This window comes from Oncorhynchus nerka, linkage group LG23, assembly GCF_034236695.1.
Source record: "Oncorhynchus nerka isolate Pitt River linkage group LG23, Oner_Uvic_2.0, whole genome shotgun sequence".
Classification (NCBI taxonomy): Eukaryota; Metazoa; Chordata; class Actinopteri; order Salmoniformes; family Salmonidae; genus Oncorhynchus; species Oncorhynchus nerka.
In genome coordinates this window covers 30,598,863-30,615,769 of record NC_088418.1, presented here as the reverse complement: position 1 = coordinate 30,615,769, position 16,907 = coordinate 30,598,863, and the positions used below count along the sequence as shown (strand labels likewise).

Genomic DNA, 16,907 nt, shown 5'->3' with positions numbered 1-16,907 from the left:
GCCGTCCCTGGAAGGGGTGCGTCACCTGAGTGGGTTGATTCACTGATGTGGTCATCCTGTCTGGGTTGGCGCCCCCCCTTGGGTTGTGCCATGGCGGAGATCTTTGTGGGCTATACTCAGCCTTGTCTCAGGATGGTAAGTTGGTGGTTGAAGATATCCCTCTAGTGGTGTGGGGGCTGTGCTTTGGCAAAATGGGTGGGGTTTATCCTTCCTGTTTGGCCCTGTCCGGGGGTGTCCTCGGATGGGGCCACAGTGTCTCCTGACCCCTCCTGTCTCAGCCTCCAGTATTTATGCTGCAGTAGTTTGTGTCGGGGGGCTAGGGTCAGTTTGTTATATCTGGAGTACTTCTCCTGTCCTATCCTGTGTGAATCTAAGTGTGCGTTCTCTAATTCTCTCCTTCTCTCTTTCTTTCTCTCTCTCTCTCGGAGGACCTGAGCCCTAGGACCATGCCCCAGGACTACCTGACATGATGACTCCTTGCTCTCTTTTCCAGTTTCAACTGTTCTGCCTTATTATTATTCGACCATGCTGGTCATTTATGAACATTTGAACATCTTGGCCATGTTCTGTTATAATCTCCACCCGGCACAGCCAGAAGAGGACTGGCCACCCCACATAGCCTGGTTCCTCTCTAGGTTTCTTCCTAGGTTTTGGCCTTTCTAGGGAGTTTTTCCTAGCCACCGTGCTTCTACATCTGCATTGCTTGCTGTTTGGGGTTTTAGGCTGGGTTTCTGTACAGCACTTTGAGATATCAGCTGATGTACGAAGTGCTATATAAATACATTTGATTTGATTTGATATCCCTGTAGCAATCCTGCAAAACATCAACCTCAACGTCAACAGTGAAAAGGCGACTCTGGGATGCTGGCCTTCTAGGCAGAGTTGCAAAGAAAAAAACAGATCTCAGACTGGCCAATAAAAATAAAAGATTAAGATGGTTAAAAGAACACAGACACTGGAGAGAGGAACTCTGCCTAGAAGAACATCCCGGAGTCGCTACTTCACTGTTGACGTTGAGGCTGGTGTTTTGTGAGTACTATTTAACGAAGCTTCCAGTTGAGAACTTGTGAGGCGCCTGTTTCTCAAACTAGACACTAATGTACTTGTCCTCATGCTCAGTTGTGCACCGGGGTCTACCACTCCTCTTTCTATTCTGGTTAGAGCCAGTTTGCACTGTTCTGTGAAGGGAGTTGTACACAGCGTTGTCTGAGATCTTCAGTTTCTTGGCAATTTCTCGCATGAAATAGACTTCCAATCTCAGAACAAGAATAGACGTACGAGTTGCAAAAGAAAGGTCTTTGTTTCTGGACATTTTTAGCCTGTAATGGAATCCACAAATGCTGATGCTCCAGGTACTAAACTAATACGAAGAAGGCCAGTTTTATTAATTCTTTAATCAGCACAACAGTTTTCAGCTTTGCTAACATAATTGCAAAAGGGTTTTCTTATGCTCAATTAGCCTTTTAAAATTATAAACTTGGATTAGCTAACACAACGTGCCATTGGAACACAAGAGTGATGGGACTCTGTATGCTTATGTAGATATTCCATAAAATATCAGCCATTTCCAGCTACAATAGTCATTTACAACATTAACAATGTCTACACTGTATTTCTGATCAATTTGATGTTATTTTAATGGGAAAAAAGTTTGCTTTTCTTTCAAAAACAAGGACATTTCTAAGTGACCCCAAACTTTTGAATGGTAGTATATATATTATCATCCCATTCCTTTACTAGATTGTGTGTATTAAGTTTTGTTGTGAAATTGTTTGATATTACCTGTTAGATATTGCTGCACTGTCGGATCTAGAGGCATAAGCATTTCATTACACTCGCAATAACATCTGCTAACCATGTGTATGTGATCAATAAAATTGTATTTTATTTGTAATTTTCACAAGATTGTGCAGGGCTTGAATTCTAATGGCCACAATGAAATTATTATTATTTAAAAAATATATTTTTGTTGAATCTTTATTTAACTAGGCAAGTGAGTTAAGAACATATTCTTATTTACAATGACGGCCTACACTGGCCGAACGCCGACAACGCTGGGCCAATTGTGCGCCGGCCTATGGGACTCCCAATCACAGCCGGATGTGATACATCCGGTACTGTAGTGCCGCCTCTTGCACTGAGATGCAGTGCCTTAGACCGCTGTGTCACTCAGGAGTCCATCAGCATAGATGCAGCTTAAATCAAATACAATTTTATTTGCAGAGTAAAGTGACTAGACATCAGGATAGATAATAATAAGAGTAAAATAAAGAACAGAGTAGCAGCATATGATGATTATGAAAGTATGTGTGTATGTGTTCATATTTAAATAACTATTTAGCAGTCGTATGGCTTGGGAGTAGAAGCTGTCTCGGAGCCTGTTGGTCCGAGAGCCGATGCTTGGGTACCACTTGCTGGACGGTAGGAGAGTGAACAGTCTACAGCTTGGGTGCCTGAAGTAATTGGCAATTTTTTGGGCCTTCCTTTGACACTGCCTATTATAGAGGTCCTGGATGGAAGGGAGCTTGGCCATAGTGATGTACTGGACCGTCTGCACCAAGCAGTGATGCGGCCAGTCAAGATGCTCTTGATGGTGCAGCTGTATAACATTTTGAGGATCATATGGCCCGTGCCAAATCTTTTCAGTCTCCTGAGGCTTAGTTGGTTGCTAACCTTGAACATTAACATTTGAGTAATTGAGTGTCCACAGAGGGGAGATGCTGCTATTAATTCTAATCCATGTGCAAATTAAATACACCCATATCAGCCTCTCTTAGTGCTTTAATCTTGGGGCATTGTAATTAAAGTGAAGGAATATTCCACCACATCTGCAGATTGAATTAAGATAAATTGGTCCAATTAAGTATAAACACCGACCCCAAATGTTAGTGTATACCAAAACCTGAAATGTTGATTCATTTTCAGCAAATTCATAGTGCAACTTGGTGTTTCAATCAATCAACACTATAAACTTGTACTATTTTTTTGGTCCTAAACATGGACATTAGGGCCTGGTTGCAAAGTCCTCGGACTTCCACTCCAAAACAGTAGATAGCGCTGTGCATGCAAATAGCTTTGGCTGAAATCCAATGATGGAATCTTGTCGATGTTGCAGCAGCTAACGTTAATAACATAAGATCTGCGCAAATACAGCCAGTTAAAAGGTGAGTTTACCGAAAATGTAGCTAACAAGACAGATTGTTACAAAGATTTAATGGAAATATGAATTCATATCTTTGTCGTTATGAAATGAAAAACAATGTTGCCATTTCCTAAAATAAACAATGAGTTGCAATCAGTAGCTACGTTAGTATGGGAATTTGAAGTTAACGTTAGCTACCGCCGCTAGTTAGCTGGCACCAACTTACTGGCTAGCAAACTGGGCTAATTAAATGTACCGCAACTGGCTAAAATGGGTTAATTTAATGTACCGCAGCTATTTGTTAGCCAAGTTATACATGTTAACATCTAATGAGTTTCAAATGCATGAAAACTAATTTCGCCATGTTGTAGTTCGCCAGCAAGGTACTTTATTTTTAAAAACGTTGACGTATCGACAAATATGGCTAGCACAATTAGCTAACTTGCTCTTCAAGTTTGTGTTAGTCATCCGTAACGTTAGCTAGCTAGCCACCCACCCATCCATCCAAAGCTTTGGTTTGGCGTTCAAGTATTGTTGGCTAGCTATGAGCCTAACGTTAGCTATTTCCTGAATACGTTCCCTTCTCAGCTATACTGTCTGTATTGTGTTAAAATCACCATCTTCAACTTGCCAATTTCAAACAGGCAGAATGGCATGTGCATTAGCCAACATGAAATGACAACTGTAGGAAAAGTTTATGGCAGATGTTCGTCCACAACACAAGTCGGGGGCTGTCTGGCTAATCAATCAACCCAAAGTACGGTTAGCACTTAGCTAGCTACCTATTAGGTAGTACCAGCCTGCATCCATTGTGCAGTTAGGTACTGCATTGCACCTCACAAGAACAATAGTAGCGGCTTAGTTAGTGCAGTAGATTGACATGAAACATTCCATCTTGATAATGACATTTAGAAATTAACTGATCTTTTGGACCCATATTCCCCAATTACACATTTTCTTCTCTAACTTCCTAGACCAGACAGTTTATACAGCTCAATATGACATAAACTGCCCACAGTCCCCAAATGAAGGGACAAATTAAGCTGGTAGCTCCAAATGCCAAAACATTTAGATAGAGAGATAATGATGGTGGCCACACTGAGTATACAAAACATTTGGGACACCTGCTCTTTCCACGACAGATTGACCAGGTGAGAGCTGAAAGCAATCAGTGTAGATGAAGGGGAGGAGATGGGTTAAAGAAGGATTTTCAAGCCTTGATTGTGTATGTGTGCCATTCAGAGGGTGAATGGGCAAGACAAAAGGTGTACATGCCTTTGAACGGGGTATGGTAGTAGATGCCAGGTGCACTGGAACATGCAACACTGCTGGGTTTTTCATGCTAAACAGTTTCTTGTGTTTATCAAGAATGGCCCACCACCCAAAGAACATCCAGCCAACTTGAAACAACTGTGCGAAACATTTGGAGTCAGCATGGGCCATCATCCCTGTGGAACACTTGACACCTTGTAGAGTCCATGCCCCATTGAATTGAGGCAGTTCTCTGGGCAAAAGGGGGTGCAACGCAATATTAGGAAGCTGTTCCTAATGTTTTGTACACTCAGTGTATTGTGCATACCCCACTATACCATGAGACATCCATGTCTTGAATGATTGTGATTGGTAATATTTTAAAACATACATTACCTTAAACATAAATTATATTACACACAAACTATTTTTTCTTCATATTCGCATATGTTGTAGCTTGGACCTTATTTTACAACGTCTGAGAGTTTTGGGTTGTGCCTGCCATCGGTTGAGATACATGCTCTTCAATACAGGGTGGGTGTCATGTTTTGGCTGATATATTTACTAAAATGGGAATACAATTTAAACAACTTTCAAATGGTACCACAAAGATGGTTGGAGGTCCACACATCAGATGATGTTGGCCTGATTGGGAATATCGGTATTAAATCATACTGTCTTCCATAGGAAAACTATTGCAAACATTGAAAAATATAGATAATAAAATTGACATGTCCATTTACGTTGACATTCAACGGTGTATGGTCCAGCGGCCATATTTGTGGTAGTAATTAGAAGTACAATTTCATCAATTTAAATTTCAATGGTGTTCCAGCTAAATTGGCGTTTACACGTTTTTAGATACTTTTTTTTATAAGCTTTAATGTAAATTGTAATTTTTTCTCAGAAACCTATATCTCCTGAATGTTTTGGTATTTGGGTCCAAAACATCACTTTCTGACTACTTCCTCCATGGGAAAACATGTATGGAAAGTTTTTGTTTAAATCCAAAGGGATGCTGTCAAAAAGTGATTGAATTCAAATGGATTTACCTGTGTAACCTCTTGGTGCAGCTGCACTGTTAGTAATAGCATCAAATAGAAGGTGACTGGAGACAATAGATACAGTGGATTCGGAAAGTATTCAGACCCCTTGACTTTCTACATTTTGTTACGTTACAGCCTTACTCTAAAATTGATTGAATATAAACAATACCCCATAATGACAGTGAAAACAGATTTTTGCAAATGTATATACTTTTTTTTTTAACCTTATTTACATAAGTATTCAGATTCTTTGCTATGAGACTCAAAATTGAGCTCAGGTGCATCTTGTTTCCATTGATCATCCTTGAGCTTTCTACAACTTGATTGGAGTCCACCTGTAGTTAATTCAATTGATTGGACATGATTTGGAAAGGCACACACCTGTCTATATAAGATCCCACAGTTGGCCGTGCATGTCAGAGCAAAAACCAAGCCATGAGCTCGAAGGAATTGTCTGTAGAGCTCCGAGACAGGATATCGAGGCACAGATCCGGGGAAGGGTACCAAAACATTTCTGTAGCATTGAAGGTCCCTAAGAACACAGTGGCCTCCATCATTCTTCAATGGAAGAAGTTTGGAACCACCAAGACTCTTCTTAGAGCTGGCCACTCGGCCAAACTGAGCAATCAGGGGAGAAGTGCCTTGGTCAGGGAGTTGTTCAAGAACCCAATGGTCACTCTGACAGAGTGACCACCTCTGTGGAGATGGTGAGAACCACCATCTCAGCAGCACTCCACCAATCCAGCCTTTATGGTAGAGTGGCCAGACGGAAGCCACTCCTCAGTGAAAGGCACATGACAGCCCGTTTGGAATTTGACAAAGGGCACCTAAAGGACTCTCAGACTAGAGGTCGACCGATTAGGGCCGATTTCAAGTTTTTTCGACGTTGAAAAATCATAATCGTTGATCTCTATCTCAGACCATGATTAAAAAAAATCTCTGGTCTGATGAAACCAAGAGTGAACTCTTTGGCTTGAATGCCAAGCGTCACGTCTGGAGGAAACCTGGCACCATCCCTACGGTGAAACGTAGTGGCAGCAGCATCATGCTGTGGGATGTTTTTCAGGGACTGGGAGACGCAGCAGTCTGAATGTCCTTGAGTGGACCAGCCAGAGCCCGGACTTGAACCCAATCAAACATCTCTGGAGAGACCTGAAAATAGCTGTGCAGCGACACTCCCCATCCAACCTTGCAGAGCTTGAGAGGATCTGCAGAGAAGAATGGGAGAAACTCCCCAAATACAGATGTGGCAAGATTTTATCGTCATACCCAAGAAGTCACGAGGCTGTAATCGCTGCCAAAGGCGCTTCAACAAAGTACTGCGTATTGTGTCTGAATACTTATGTAAATGTATATTTACAGGTTTTCCAATTTTGCAAAAATATCTAAATCTGTTTTTGCTTTGTCATTATGAGGTATTGTGTGTACATTGAAGAGAGGGGGGACGATATAATACATTTCAGAATAAGGCCGTAACGTAACAAGATGTGGGAAAAGTCAAGGGGTCTGAATACCTTCCGAATGCACTGTATGAATTCATCTCCCTTCCACCTCCCCATAACCTCCTTTGCTTGGTAAAGGTGATGGGATTTGTGTGAGGAAGTACAATTGCGCAAAGTCAGGGATGAAAGAGAGTCCAGATGATCGCAGTTTTAAAAAAAATGAACAGTTCAAATGTTTTCTGAGATTTAATTTTTAGGAAAGGATGAGTCCTAGGATAAAGGGCAGACTATAAAATGTCTCCCATAGAGGTCCAATGTGGACTATGCTATCGATTTCTGGTCCCTGTACCAATTGGGCAATTCCACACGTGGAAAGAGACCATTTTATGCCCCTATTAAACCTGCCTCTTGTAACACCCTATGATCTGATAACAGCACATGATACAAACTACATTTTGGTGTCATTATAATCCTTAAGTGTGCTCTAAAATAGGGAGTATGTCTAGATACTGGAAAAAAAATGTTCACATTCATTTATTCAACATAATGAATATCTCAAAAGTATACTTTTTGATTTAGCTTATTTTTAGAGATATTGTTTGGAGTAATATACTCTTCAAACTAGAGGCATGGCCGATTAATTAGGGACAATTTTCAAGTTTTCATAACACTCAGTAATCAGCCTTTATACGCCGATTATGGCCGATTACATTGCAATCCACGAGGAGACTGCGTGGCAGGCTGACCACCTGTTACGCGTGTGCAGCATCAAAAGGACCTTGTGGCTGCAATGAGCCAAGGTAAGTTGCTAGCTAGCATTAAACATAAAAACAATCAATCTTCACAATCACTAGTGAACTACACATGGTTAACTAGCTTGTTCTGTGTTGCATATAATCAATGCGGTGCCTGTTAATTTATCATCGAATCACAGCCTACTTCGCCAAACCGGTAATGATTTAACAAAAGCCCATTCGCAAACAAAGCAGAATCGTTGCAGTAATGTACCAATCATAAACACCAATGCCTTCTTAATCATTACAAAAAATGTTTTATTATATATTTAGTTAAAAGAAATTCATGTTAGCAGGCAATATTAACTAGGGAAATTGTGTCACTTTTTTGCGTTCAGTGCAAGCAGTCAGTGTATATGCAGCAGTTAGGGTCGCCTGGCTCGTTGCAAACTGTGAAGACCATTTCTTCCTAACAAAGACCGTAATTAATTTGCCAGAATTTTACGTAATTATGACATAACATTGAAGGTTGTGCAAAGTAACAGTAATATTTAGACTTAGGGTTGCCACCCTTACGATAAAATAAAGAATAAACGTTTTGTTTTCGAAATGATCGTTTCCGGATTTGACCGTATTAATGACCTAAGGCTCGTATTTCTGCGTTTATTTGATTATAATTAAGTATAATTTGTTATAGCAGTCTGACTGAGCGGTGGAAGGCAGCAGCAGGCTCGTAAGCATTCATTCAAACAGTAGCTCTTAGCAATGCTTGAGGCACAGCACTGTTTATGACTTCAAGCCTATCAACTCCCGAGATTAGGCTGGCAATACTATAGTGCCTATAAGAACATCCAATAGTCGAAGGTATATGAAATGCAAATGGTATAGAGAGAAATGGTCCTATAATAACTACAACCTAAAACTTCTTAACTGGGAATATTGAAGACTCAGGAACCACCAGCTTTCTCATGTTCTGAGCAAGGAACTTAAACGTTAGCTTTTTTACATGGCACATATTGCACTTTTACTTCTCCAACACTGTTTTCTCATTATTTAAACCAAATTGAACATGTTTAATTATTTATTTGAGACTAAATTGATTTTATATATGTATTAAGTTAAAATAAGCTTTTTCTTTTTTTTTCAGTATTGTTGTAATTGTCATATTTGTCATATTTCGTCCTCCAATAATCGGTATCAGCATTGAAAAATCACAATCGGTCGACCTCTACTTCAAACACGTCAAATTTCCAGAGTGGGTGCTCTGCTACTTTTGAAGATTTGACACATTATAGAAATTGACATTATAGGTCATTAATCAATCACGTTCAGCAAATCACCAGCAGAGGAAGTTTCCTTCAAGTACATTCTCCCATTCACTGTGTTAGTGGTGCTCATAAAACTGATCTTAACTTCAAAAGTATCACAGTACCCACCTTGGAAGGTTTATGTAGCCTACTTGTAGAGTATGTTTTAAAACAATATATTTAAACAAATTTAACTCAAAGGGTTCTCTTGAGATTCATATTAATATTTTGACTACGAAATACATTTTACTTTAATGTATTCAATAATCTAAACATATTTTAGAGCACACTATTAGAAGTATAATGACACCAAGATGTCTGTATCATGTACGTTTAATGTAGGAGGCATGTATAGGTTTAAAAAGGGTCTAACAAAAAATGGTTTGTGTTAAATATTAAAAAAACATATCAAACATCCTACCTCCCTATTAAGTTTATATGTGAAAATATCCAGAACAATCTGAGATACCAAAACTATTTCCTGGCCTTCCTGGTGTGGAATTTCCCAATTATTGTTTTAAGGTTTTGTCTGTGACTTCGTGCAGTCTTTAATGACTGATGCATTGGCGATAGACCAGTGTTTCCTCTGAGACGCTCAGGATTGAGAAGCTTGGTCCTGGGGACAATGCCACAGATGTCTCCAGTGTTGAGGGAGTGTGCAATTGACATGGTGCCTGCAGGAATGTCCACCAGAGCTGTTTCTAGATCATTTTAATGTTCATTTCTTTACCATAGGTCACTTCAAATGTTGTTTTATAGAATTTGGCAGTATGCCCAACTGGCCTCACAACCGCAGACCACGTGTAACCACGCCAGCACTAAGACCACTATATCTGGCTTTTTCACCTGTGGTGTCGTGGGAGACCAGACAGCCAATGAAACTGCGGGTTTGCACAACCGAAGAATTTCTGCACAAACTGTCAGATACCCTCTCAGGGAAGCTCATCTGCGTGCTCTTCGTCCTCACTGGGGTCTTGACCTGACTGCAGTTCTGTGTCGTAACCGACTTCAGTAGGCAAATGCTCACCTTCGATGACCACTGGCACGCTGGAGAAAAGTATGCTCTACACGGACAAATCCCGGTTTCAACTGTACCGGGCAGATGGGAGACATTGTATGGCGTTATGGGGGTGAGTGGTTTGCATGATGTCAATGTTGTGAGCATAGTGCCCCATGGTGGGGTTATGGTATGGGCAGGCATAAGCTATGGACAACGAACACATTTGAATTTTAGCAACGACAATTTGAATTTAGAGATACCTTGATGAGATCCTGAGGCCCATTGTCGTGCAATTGATCTGCCGTCATCATCTCATGTTTCAGCATAATAATGCACGGCCCCATGTCGCAAGGATCTGTACACAGCCCCTGGAAGCTGAAAATGTCCCAATTCTTCCATGGTCTGTCACCCAGTGAGCATGTTTGGGATACTCTGGATTGATGTGTACGGCAGTGTTCCAGTTCCTGCAAATATCCAGCAACTTCGCACAGCCATTGAAGAGGAGTGGCAAACCATTCCGTAGGCCACAATCACCTGATCAACTCTATGCGAAGGAGATGTGTCGCGCTGCATGAGGCAAATGGTGGTCACACCAGATACTGATTTTTTTTTTTAATTATCCACGTCCCTACCTTTTTTAAAAACTTTTTTTTTTTAAAGGTGTCTGTTACCAACCGATGCATATCTGTATTACCAGTCATGTCAAATTCATAGATTAGAGCCATGAAGTTATTTCAATTGACTGATTTCCTTATGAACTGTAACTCATTAAAATCTTCATAATTGTTGCATGTTGTGTTCAGTGCAGTAGTAGTAGAAGTTAAGGATAACACAAAGAAAACTGGTGAACATTAATGTTATAAACGTATCGTTGTCACATCAATTCAGGCAATTTATCTCGACTTGGATTTTTGTCCATGTGGCCCAGTTTTACTATGCATGGTCCATATTATCAGCTATGTTATTAGCATTACACTTTATCACCTGTAACCCAACTGATAGCACCATAGTGGCTATAAATGGGCATCCCCTTGCTTCAGCATATCTCTATTTAGCCCGTTAAGCTAATCATTAGCTAGATCCCACATGTGTTCTTTTCACTAAGTAGCATTATATTGATACATTTTATGTTCCCAAAAACTTGCATAAACACAGTGAATATAATGTAGGACTGACTGTTGAGGTATAGTGGCTTCTTCCTTGCTGAGCGGCCTTTCAGGTTATGTCGATATAGGACTTGTTTTACTGTGGATATATTTACTTTTGTACCTGTTTCCTCCAGCATCTTGACAAGGTCCTTTGCTGTTCTTCTGAAATTGATTTGCTCTTTTCGCACCATAGTACGTTCATCCCTAGGAGACAGAACGCGTCTCCTTCCTGAGCGGTATGGCGGCTGCGTGGTACCATGGTGTTTATACTTGCGTACTATTGTTTGTACAGATGAACGTGGTACCTTCAGGCATTTGGAAATTGCTCCCAAGGATGAACCAGACTTGTTGAGGTCTACAATTTTTTTTCTGATGTCTTGGCTATTTTATTTTTTATTTTCCCATGATGAGAAAAGAGGCACTGAGTTTGAAGGTAGGCCTTGAAATACATCCACAGGTACACCTCCAATCGACTCAAATGAGGTCAATTACCCTATCGGAAGCTTCTAAAGCCATGACATCATTTTCTGGAATTTTCCAAGCTGTTTAAAGGCACAGTCAATTTAGTGTATGTAAACGTCTGACCCATTGGAATTGTGATACAGTGAATTATATGTGAAATAATCTGCCTGTTAACAATTGTTGGAAAAATGACTTGTGTCATGCAGAAAGTAGATGTCCTAACCAACTTGCCAAAACTATAGTTTGTTAACAAGAAATTTATGGAGTGGTTGAAAAACAAGTTTTAATGACTCCAACCCTATGTAAACTTCTGACTTCAACTCTAGGTGTCCCAACAGCAGAGCCCTCTTTTCAGCACCATGGAGTGAATCCTTAGCTACACCTGGCTATCAGCAGAGCCTTGTCTGGCAGTGAAACCGTTCATTCAGCATCATTTACTTACTTTAAAAACCATAGCTAATATGGCTGATTTGCTTCAACAAATGTGGATTCTACTGACAATTGAGATTTACAAACTATGGCGTAAGACTACGACGAGTGGATAAGAGGCAATCTATAATTTCAATAAGACAATGAAGAGCAGCGACACAATTCAGGACATAGGCCATTCTTATAGTATTCTCCCTGTACACTAAGTCTCAGAATTAGGGATGCACCGATATGACATTTTTGGGCGATTCTGATATTTTCCTTGACAAAATAAACAATACCGATATTTCTTTAAAATTTTAGCAGCCTTTTAAGTATTCTAGTAAAGTTAAATAGTTAACCAACATACACTGACCAAAATGTTATTTTGTTCGCATTTACATGTCCCTATTACCAGTAAAACATAATCATAACCTATTTTTTTCACTGACTTGCTCTGCTGTTTCGTTGTTCAGTCTCAGTTTCAGCTCTGTCTGTCCGTGGCCTCTTCTGTCGTGAGTCCTCTTCCTCGGTGTGCACTGTTACTGTGTCCGTTTCCATCTTGTCCAGCTGTGTCTAACATTTCACGTAAACTCTGTTTCTTGTCTGCTTCGAAGTAGCAGTCCTTGTACCTAGCATTGAGCATGGTGGCGACACAGTAAAGAGGCTCAGAGAGAATGCCACCCAATCGCAGCCTCTAGTAGAGTACTTTTGCAAGTTTTAACCCCACGGTATGTCGGCAGTTTTGTTGAGCAGTGCCATGATTGAGGGTATCGCATCTGCTGCTGACGCAGTTGAGCTTATTTCTCGAATCAGTTGAATTGAGCTAGGTGTGTGTTCATGTTTCAATCATGTTCTCAAATGCCATTGAAATGGCAGCAGCGGTATGAGAACCAGCCGATTCTAGAGCATACAATACGGCTTTCCTCAGTACCAAATCCTTGTCGACCCACTGTACTGTCAAACTCAGCGTACTCATGGGGCTGACATCTCTGGTCCAAATGTCAGTCGTGAAGCCCATAGCGAGTAGCTTATTGATGTGCTTTTCAACAATACTGTGTAACTCCGGTAGGGCAACATCTGAAAAATAGCGCCTACTTGGTAGTGTGTATGTAAATAAAGGGGGCATATAAGCAGACAATGAAAGCCCTTACAATATTTGATGATTACATTTCTCTAACACAGGCTATAGGCTACACGTGCACCTTCAAGTCAGAACAGTAGGCTAAGTTTTGAGGGACCAAATTATTAGGGTGAGGCACATGGGCTACTAACAGCTTACTACACAACATACACTTAGTATTACTTTCTTAGCTACAGTAACAGTGCATTCAGAAAGTATTCAGACCCCTTCACTTTTTCCACATTTTGTTACGTTGCAGTCTTATTCTAAAATTGATTAAAGTTTTTTCCCTAATCAATCTACACATTTACATAAGTATTCAGACCTTTTACTCAGTACTTTGTTGAAGCACCTTTACCAGCGATTACAGCCTCGAGTGTTCTTGGGTATGACACTACAAGCTTGCCACACCTGTATTTGGGGAGTTTCTCCCATTCTTCTCTACAGATCCTCTCAAGCTCTGTCAGGTTGGATGGGGAGCGTCGCTGCACAGCTATTTTCAGGTCTCTCCAGAGATGTTTGGTCGGGTTCAAGTCTGGGCTCTGGCTTGGCCACTCAAAGACGTGTGCGCTTAAGGTCGTTGTCCTGTTGGAAGGTGAACCTTCACCCCAGTCTGAGGTCCTGAGCGCTCTGGAGCAGGTTTTCATCAAGGATCTACTTTGCTCCGTTCAGCTTTCCCTTGATCCTGACTAGTCTCTCAGTCCCTACCACTGAAAAACATCCCCACAGCATGATGCTGCCATCACCATCCTCCAGTCTTGATGCTTGGCATTCAGGTCGATGTAGTGTCCCCATGAGTGACAGAATACTAATCCAATCACGGCGTAACTAAAGAACATTCCTAACCCATACAGAATTTTCTGCTGGCTGCCCCACCCCCACAGAAGAGCTGAGCATGTATTAATGCCAAAAAAATCTTATTTTTTGGAAGAAACAGGTGGGGCTCAACTGGTGGGCTTCTGACCCACCTGCCCTGAATTATGGGTCTCCACTGGTGGCGGCAATGATTTTGCCGTGGCGTATCGCCACCGCTAAATGAATGCAGCGTGAACACTGACAGACCTTGTGTTCGCTAACAGTTAGACAAGTTAGATTTTTTGCTGGACATTGCCACCAAAAATGCCTGTTTTCTTCTACTCTTTAATCTGTACAGGAAATTGTTTTTTGAAATGGCATTTTGTTCCTGATTTTAATTGCAATTGCTCAATCAATTGACTATTGCTTTTCTGAAGCATTTCTATGTTTTCAACTAATATTTATTTGGGGCTTAAAGGAAAGGACCTTTTCTCTTCCTAAAAATGTTTTAGTGGAGGAATTGGTTCAATATAAGGCAATGTGACCCTATAGCCTATTAGGTGACAGAAACTTGCCGACATTATATCACATGTTTGTCAATTAGCCTATACAATGTCTCTCTGGCTGCATTTAAACAGGCAGCCTAATCCTGATTTTTCTTTTTTGCCACGAATTTTACTTTTGTCCGATCAGCTCTAGATTTTTGGACAAAAGATCAGAATTGGGCTGCCTGTGTATAAACAGCCATTGATAAAGGCTGCTTGATTTAGACCAGGTGGGGCCTGATTGGTGTCACACTTTCTCTCCATCTCTAGCAAACACAGCTGATTTAATCAAATTACATTCTAAACTGAAGATCATGATTAAGTGATCATTGGAGTCAGTGTGCTGGGGATGGGGCAAAACTGTGACACCTATCAGGCCCTCTAGGACTGGAATTGTCCACCCCAGATTTAGACATATCCCACAAAACCTGTTCAGGTGCAGGGTTTCTGTTAGCCGGCTTTTGGCCAAAAATAATAATAATGAAAAGCTGATAAATATAATTGGCGCCGGTCAATTGTCATTGTATAATAGAAAAATCACTGTAAAATAATGTGTTTTAACCTATTTATTGACTGAAATGCCAGTTGATGTAGTGTGAGAGCTCCTGCTACAGCTCCTGTTGCTGCTGGAGTGAAACGGGTTTTATAAGTCAAATCATTGCGCAACAATTCTAAATGCAATCGTGTGTTAACAGTTTTGATGGTCCTCTTTTTAAAGAGTTATTCTTTTTATTTTGTCAACTGGCAATTGAAGCACATTTCCCATTCGCCATTCATGTGCATATGCAACTAAGCAGACTTCAGCGTGACACACACTCCTTTGCAATTAGTTGGAGTTGGATTTTGAAAACATATACTTAATGGTTTGAAACCTGAATGTGTTACTACATTGAGGCATGTCTTACCTTGTTTCAAAGTAGCCTTGGGAAAATCCAACCAAACCTGCAGGCAATTATTTTATTAAGACTACCAGATGCCATTAAAACCAGTAGCCTATTTCTCTCATGTTCTATTGGTTTTCAAAATCAACTTTCTTTCATTGTCTAGTAGCCAAAGGCATAATCCTAGTGATATTAGCAACCCATGCTGGTTGTTGCATCTTTAGCTTTCTCCTCTTAAAATTTTGAACAGATATTTTAATCTTTGTCTCATGAAACCGCTCGCAGGTGCGGTGCTAATTGCATTATAGAACTAACATTTGCATGTTGCTTTGCGCATTGCTGCGCTTATAATGTGAAGAAATAATAGTTTATCAACATTTTAAGCTAAACGTTCTGATCTATTGCATGAGCCTCACTGCTTTTTAATGTATTTTTTATTTATTGGATTTTTATAAAAAAATAATTTGCCCTTTTTCTCCCCAATTTCATGGTATCCTTGGTAGTTAGTCTTGTCCCTTCGCTGCAACTCCCGTACGGACTCGGGAGAGGTGAAGGTCGAGAGCCTTGCGTCCTCTGAAGCACAGCCAAGCTGCACTGCTTCTTGACACAATCACTTAACCCGGAAGCCAGCCGCACCAATATGTCGGAGGAAACACCTTACACCTGGCGATCTTGTCAGCTTGCGTTGTCCGCCACAGGAGTCGCCAGTGCGCGATTGTACAAGAACGTCCCTGCCGGCCAAACCGTCCCCAAACCCGGACGATGCTGGGCCAATTGTGTGCTGCCCCATGGGTCTCCCGGTCGAGGCCGGCTGCAACAGAGCCTGGACTCGAACCAGGATCTCTAATGGCACAGCTAGCGCTGCGATGCAGTGCCTTAGACCACTGAGCCACTCGGGAGGCTTTAATGTTTTTTTTTAATGTAGCCTTTGGATTTGGGATCCATCGTCCCATAACTGTCCCAGAGTCTGTTTTGGAATTGGCTATTTTATTATTCGCACAGAACGACAAGCTGACCAATAGAATAAGTACACTTTTTTTCCACTATGGCGGATAGTAGATTGACATCGGCTAGTTATTTTGCTGTTGGTTACTTGTCTTGTTGGATGAGGGAAAAGTGAACGTGCACAATTTGAAAATCCAATAATTGTCCATCACAATTTGGTAAGAAGGGCGCACGCCTTAACATCCTTGAGTTGCATGTTCTATTAAGATGAATTACCATAATCTAAATGTGATTTCTGTCTTTCTGAGCATCGTGGGTGGATGCCCTAATCAGGTTACGCACCCAATGCCTATGGGTCCAGTAAATGTCTTGAATGTCGGGTAAATTAAAATGCTACAGGCACCACATTTTCCTAATGGAAACTCTGTTCCGACAGTACTGCTCTAACCTCTAATTTTGCATGGTTTTATGGGATCTGTCAAATAGGCTTATGTGTATTTTTGTCGAGCAAAGCTTTGGAAGGTACTACCCCCCTGACATTTTGGATGTTTCAATTTTAAAAAGACTGTCACATGACTATAGAAATTGTAACATCGTGATTTTTAGAGACACAATATAACAATATCCTATGATTTAAGAGGGCAACAGTCAAACTGTTAATAGGCTTTCAGGTGTCCA

At 40.8% G+C, this 16,907-nt stretch overlaps 1 protein-coding gene across 1 annotated transcript in view; it reads left to right on the top strand.

Moving 5' to 3' along the window:
• Positions 1 to 3,060: 3,060 nt before the first annotated feature.
• Positions 3,061 to 16,907, top strand: part of LOC115106698 (speckle-type POZ protein) — a 30,849-nt gene continuing 17,002 nt past the window's right edge. The window contains exon 1 of the mRNA XM_029629682.2: positions 3,061 to 3,164. The gene's annotated coding sequence lies outside the window, so the exon portion shown is untranslated. The remainder of the gene's footprint in view (positions 3,165 to 16,907) is intronic.